The following is a 7,015-nucleotide window of genomic DNA, read 5'->3' as shown; positions in this document are numbered from 1 at the left end:
ATGGTTCACTTGCGACTACAGCGCTGCAGTTTTATAACTCTGAGCACAGAGAGAATGTTCTAGCTGGAAATCTCACAGCATAGTGATAGTAAAGGCTCTTTATCTTGCAGTGTCCATAAGTGCTATATACCTCTCCTTATTAGGATGCTCCCGGCTGCTGGTTGAATCCTTTAAGCACAGCTCTGGCTTGGGGCTCCAGATAGAACCGGAGGGCAGAGACGGTTTCCTGCACATGCAGGTTGGCTCTCTGTCTGTTTTATATAAAAGCTCATACTATATTGGCCTCTAACAGTAGTTCAAAAAAATAAATAAAAAAAAACTTACCTCCATTCAGTGATGGTGATCTGGTGACGCGCAGCCAGTCAGCAGACAGCTGTGCTCCTTCTGTAACCCCGGCCATCTGATCTGCTGAGAACTGAGATGCTGTGAAGTCCCGGTCGACATCTCAGTTTACAGCACCAATAAAATGATCAGGATCACAGAACAGGATCACAGCGATCAGCAGATCGGATCAAGCAGCTCACGGATCACCTGAGGTAAGTGTTAGCTTAGCAGGGGAGGAGGGTTCGGGGGGTTGGGTACCCGGCAGCGCAAACACAGACACACTAACTTGGTATTTTTTGCAAAAAATACCTTGAGAAGTGTGGGAGTGAGATTCGCAGGGACAGAGCTGTCTCGCAAGCTCTGTCCCAGTGTGCAATGTTTGATACATTCTTGTGATGTATTCAAATATCACAATGCAAATTTGGGTGAATTTATCACATAACAACTTACAACTTAATTAACCAACTCCTTAATTACAAGGGTAGTAAACAGAAATTATTTCTACACTATACCTTGTTTTCTGTTTTTCAAGAACATACTGAACACCGGGGAAATTTACATTCATGCCAGAAGGTTCAACAAAATTACTTAATACTGAAGAATTGAAACCTTGAAATTATTAATATTTACGGAAACTTTATAATAATTTAGTATAAGCTTATTCATTTTGGTTTTATTTAGTGCTATTGGGGGTAAAAGTGGCAGTACATATTGTGGCAATAGGAGCAGTATGCTACAAAGGAACCAGGGGTGTTTATCTGTTAAGCCCAGGAAAGCCATGCATTTGGAGTATAGGAAATGTGTGTCTTACCCGCTTGATTAATTTCAGTGCAGTTCTCCTCTTCAGCCTGGTGAAGCTGGAAGCATGTGATTATTCAACCAGAGCAGCCGTGAAGAACTCCCTTTTAAAGGCAAGGTGTGAGTGTTGTTTGCCTGTCAGTCTGGAAAGGGGAGGAAGAGTCTAAGGTATATAAGGTTGCCGGGTTGGGGGGATTTATGATGATGACTGATGCTGGGAAAGCTAGCTGGCTGGTGATTAAGGAGTAGATCTCAGTGACATGAACATTTACTGGGTGATGGTTCCTGGTCTGCAGTCATCCTGACAAAATAAAGCCGTAGTGGAGAAGTCCAGAGTCAGTGTGTGGATCCACTAAACAGCTTTTTTATCACTATATAAACCAGGCAACTGACAAATGGCGTTTAGAAGCCTTGCTTTCATGACACAGAACTAGTATGCTATAGAGCCAGCATAGGTGTACAGGTGTACAAGTTAATTTACTAGTAATTAAATACAATTATGCACTAAGCGAAAATTTACTTTTTCTTTAAAGCAACGGTTTGTCAAATGCTTGTAAGCATATAAGATGAACTAGTATAATGTAAAAAAGAAAATAGTTTTAAATTATGTTGCTTTCAATAAACTTAAGCAGGGTACATACTGGGCAATGGCCCTCATTCCGAACGCTAGGCCGCCGTCCTCTGGGAGTGTATCTTAGTTTAGCAGAATAGCGAACGAAAGATTAGCAAAACTGCTACTAAATAATTCTCTGCAGTTCCTGAGTAGCTCCAGACCTACTCCTAGACTGCAATCTCCTCAGTCCATTAAATTCCTGGTTTGACGTCACAAACGCCCTGCGTTCGGCCAGCCACTCCCTCATTTTTCCAGCCACTCCTGCGTTTTTATCTGGCACGCCTGCGTTTTTTAGCACACTCCCTGAAAACGTCCAATTTCCGCCCAGAAACACCCACTTCCTGTCAATCACACTACGATCACTCGTGCGTTGAAAAAACATTGCTCGAGCTTGTGTAAATCTCCAAAGTTTTGTGTTAAATTACTTAGCGCATACACGTTGCGTACCATGCGCATTTTTGCCATTTTTTCACTTAATCGCTGCACTGCGAAAATCGGCAGCGAGCGAACAACTCGGAATGACCACCAATATACAGTATCATCCGTTCGAATGGGCAGTATACTGCTAGCGGGGCGGCAGGTGTATTTAACCCCTGTGTCTGTGCATGATGTCATTCACATACATATCACATCGGCCCTGTAGCACAGTTGATGGCTGTTATATCTATCTGGCTGTGTATGGGTGGTCCGCTAACCACCCAGGGACTGTAGCTAGTGTATGGGCAAATTCAAATGCCCGCCCAGCTGTGACATGAGTACCTACATATCAAGCAGCTGATATGTAAGTGTATACTTGAATTGGTCGTTTCGTCGGCACGGTGGACAGCTGTGGTGTGTACCCAGCATTACAGAATCTGATTCTTTGGTAAAATGTTGTAGCATTGGATGTGCTTACCTGATTATATTATAACATATATTATAAACTATACTAAACGTAGTGTTGATCTAGCCAAGACAAATGATAAATATATAACAATCGGAGTCATGAATATTTATATACCTCAAAGACAATAGACTTTTAGTTCAGTGTGATCAGTACAGTATTCTACAGTTATGGAACATTTTTTACATGACACATTGTAACAGAATATGCTGGTATGAATAATGAAAAGCTCTGTTGTAAAGAGTCCCTTTCTGCTAATTGCATAGAATTTCCTAAAACTTGGACTTTGCCTTAGCTATGAAATCTAAATGTTCCATGGTGTTTGCTGCATGCATGGAATTCATTTCTTTTACACCACTCAGTTTTAAGAGCCTATAGGGTTTAGTTTGACATTAAAATAACAAACTTTTTTTTCTCCAAGAAAATAATACATTTGCTCCAATTACATAGCACTGGCACGTACAGGACTGTGGTTAGATATTTCTCCTATTGTGCTATTTTTATGTGTCCTGTTTGTTTCATTGCTAACTCTACTATGTGTACAAAAGAGGTCAGGTTCCTTGCTGAGGCTTATAATGCTGCATGAAAATGTAGAAAAAGCAGGTGCAGTGGAAGACTTCAAAAATTATAGTGTTTGACTAAAAGTTGGCACAATCTATGTAAAAAGTCTTTTTATAGCTGCACTCTTGTAAAGCATATAATTACATAGCAAAGTCCCATTTAGCGTGTGTTAAGAGCTTATATGAGGAACTTACCGCTTCAGATTCAGATCAGTGGAGCGCAACAAGTTGTTAATGAACACTGAATAATTCTTAGCACTTACATTAAAGAAAACAGTGCTTTCATATGGTGGCAGATGGTGCACTAATATTTACTTTATCATGGATAATGGTGGCAACAAAAATTACTCCGATCAAAACATGGTGTTAGATGCAGAATCCGTTATTCATGCCAAGAGCACTCAGGCATTTAGGTAGAATTAAAGTGTATTCTCGAAAAACAAATTAACATTAACTTTTGATTGTTACTCAATGTTCTATATGGAAAAAAGAAGATAATGTTATAACAAGTTAGTTCACACCCCCTTCTACTGTAGCTAGAAATATGTGCAATGTCATAACCAGACTACTTTCTTTCAACTAATCTCTGGAGCTCAATATCAGTAGCTGGCCATTCACAAAGTTACTACAGCAAGGGGGACATTTTCTAAAGGTAATTTTAGATCGATCTTGATTGTTTATAAATCGCTCAAAATCAATGTTGTACTTCTATGGCCAAAACAATCCTTTATTAATATTTAAAAAGTAATATAAAAATGTAATCACCTGTTAGCAAATGTGTGTTTTAGTTCCTAATACCGCTTTCAGATCGCAAATGCCAGATCCCATCCGGGAAGAGAAATGTGTACTTACCAGGGTGGGATCTGGCATTTGCTCTGCTTTGCTGGCTTTCCGACCCGGCAATATACCGGGTCAGTTTCCATAGCAGTGAGGGGGGGGGGGGGGCGCAGCAGCAGCAGGGGTGGGGGTGGTGCTGGGAGATGAGCTCATCTCCTGCGCCGCCTCTCTCTATGCTGTGAATGGGAGCCCATTCACACTGCGCCTGACCCGGTATTCAACCCGGGAATAACCCTTCTTATATACCGTGTTGAATTACCGGGTCAGGCGACCCGCTAATTCAGGCAAAGTGCTTTCACATCGTACACTGACCTGTGTCGACACAGCAATATGCTGTGTCGATAACGGGTTATTTGTGCGATGTGAAAGGGGTATAAGTTAAATCCAACAATGGTTAAGTTTGAGTTTTATTGATTTTCATTGATTTTAAATCGATTAAACTGTCCGGTGTGCTGCAATAATAAAGGAGCACTATCCTGTGTGCTGTAAAAATAAAGGGGCACTGTGGCACTGTCCTGTGTGCTGTAAAAATAAAGGAGCACTGTCCTGTGTGCTGTAAAAATAAAGGAGCACTGTGGCGCTGTCCTGTGTCCTGTAAAAATAAAGGGGTGCTGTGGCCCTGTCCTGTGTGCTGTAAAAATAAAGGGGCTGTCCTGCATGCTGTAAAAATAATGGGGGGGCTGTCCTGTGTGCAGGAAAAATAAAGGAAAGCTGTGGCCCTGTCCAGTGTGCTGCAAAAATAAAGGGGCACTGTCCTGTGTGCTGTAAAAATAAATGGGCACTGTCCTGTGTGCTATAAAAATAAAGGGGGGGCTGTCCTGTGTGCAGGAAAAATAAAGGAAAGCTGTGGCCCTGTTCAGTGTGCTGCAAAAATAAAGGGGCACTGTCCTGTGTGCTGTAAAAATAAAGGGGCACTGTCCTGTGTGCTGTAAAAATAAAGGGGCACTGTGGCGCTGTCCTGTGTGCTGTAAAAATAAAGGGGCACTGTCCTGTGTGCTGTAAAAATAAAGGGGCACTGTAGCACTGTCCTGTGTGCTGTAAAAATAAAGGGGCGCTGTGGCCCTGTCCTGCGTGCTGTAAAAATAAAGGGGCTGTCCTGTGTGCTGTAAAAATAATGGGAGGCTGTCCTGTGTGCTGTAAAAATAAAGGGATGCTGTCCTTTGCTGTTAGGGGTGCTGTACAGAGGTGCTGTCCTGTGCTGTCTTTGGGTGCTGCAGTCCTGTGCTGTCTTTGGGTGCTGTCCTGTGCTGTTAGGGGTGCTGTACAGGGGTGCTGTCCCTCTGCCCTATCAGTCCAGGGGTGCTGGCCCACTGCCATTTAAGTACAGGGGTGCTGCTGCCTGTCTGCTGTGTAATTCTCCAGGGGTGCTGCCTATGCTGTATAAATCACGGGGTGTTGCCTATCTGCTGTATAAATCCAGAGGCGCTGCCGTATAATTCCAGGGGTGCTGCTGTACTTGACCCTAGGTTTAAACTAAAACCTAGAGAAGATTATGAAACAAACTTCAACATCACAATCAGATTTGTGAAAACATATAGCCGCAAAGGTGGAAATGGAAATTCCAACTTTGTCGAAGTGTATTCCAATAAACATACAACTCTGAGTACAAAATGAGGAAAGACCACATTTGTGGCCAAAGTCAGTCAGAAGAAAAAGAATCATAATCCAGCGTAACGTGAAATGGCAACAGCTCCTACTTCATTTTCTCTGGCAACTGCCAGAGAAAACTAGATTTTCCAAACACACCTATGTCTATATGTCTGCCATATAATTCCAGGGGTGCCTTGTCTGAACCCACTCATCTCTAGTAGATATATCTTCTAGTGTGCACTGTGTACCCAGCATTAGAGAGAGGATCTTCTCAATTATTTCATGTTAGGGACTCAAATGAATGGCTCCAATTAGTCAACCTTTATTTTGATTTATTAATGTTCCACATTTTAGGATTATTTACAATATGTGCATTTGTTGTAAAGGGTTCTTTTCCTTTATTTTGTAAACGTTTTCTCCTTACTAATTGTACAATGTAAGGGCTGTATAGGATTATTGCAAGACCTCGCAGTGTTATAATGGCGTTTCAGTGATCTTGCATTGCTGGACACCCTCAGGGCAACACAATCTAACATTTATTTTTTTTGTATAATCTGTTTTTATTTAGAACAGCATAGCAGTACAAAGATTGCATCACATTTCAACAGATGAGGAAGAAAGTCGTCAGGACACAAATGAAGGTCTAATACATCATAGCCTTGAAAAGTAGGAAGGCGCATCATCCCCATTGCTGGGGGGTTAATGTAGGCATTAGCGTAAGTAGGTGTTTCTATAACATTTATCTGGTATCCCTTCGCCAGCTATCCATGTTATGGTGTAATTGCAATCTTAAATGGCATTGTATAGAAGCTGTAGAAAGAAGAGAGGAAAGAAATGAGGGGAATAGTAGAGAGAAAACATAATGTGACCAAACTAGTGGGGAAACAGTTGAATTGGGGAGGGAATGTGGTACAATCTATCCATTTGATCGATTGTGCGTTGAGATCATTTGGCAGCATAGACATAGTCCTTGTAATCTTCAGAGGACACATACTCTAACCAGGGCATCCACATGGTCATAAACTCAGAGAGTTTATCTCTGGAGACCAGGAGAATGTTTTCCATATTCATATAATGATTAATTCTGTTAAACCATAGTTTCCTAGTGGGTGGGAGTTGTGATCTCCATAGTGTGGGGATGACTGCCCTCGCTGCATTAGACAGGTGTCGAAGTAACGACGTGTTATATTGAGCCAGTGAGATTGGGGAATGGGAAAGTAACCAGAATGCTGGGTCTGTGGGGACGGGTGTGTGAAGTATATCTTGAGAAGTGGATATAACATCCTTCCAGAATGGTTTTAGTAGGGGGCAGTTCCACCAGATATGCATCAGGGAGCCTGTAGCACCGAGACATCGCCAGCATCTGTCCGTCACTCCAGGATACATGAAGTGGAGGAGAGAGGGATGTCT

This window comes from Pseudophryne corroboree, chromosome 5 (assembly GCF_028390025.1).
Source record: "Pseudophryne corroboree isolate aPseCor3 chromosome 5, aPseCor3.hap2, whole genome shotgun sequence".
Classification (NCBI taxonomy): domain Eukaryota; kingdom Metazoa; phylum Chordata; class Amphibia; order Anura; family Myobatrachidae; genus Pseudophryne; species Pseudophryne corroboree.
This window is presented reverse-complemented; position numbering follows the sequence as displayed.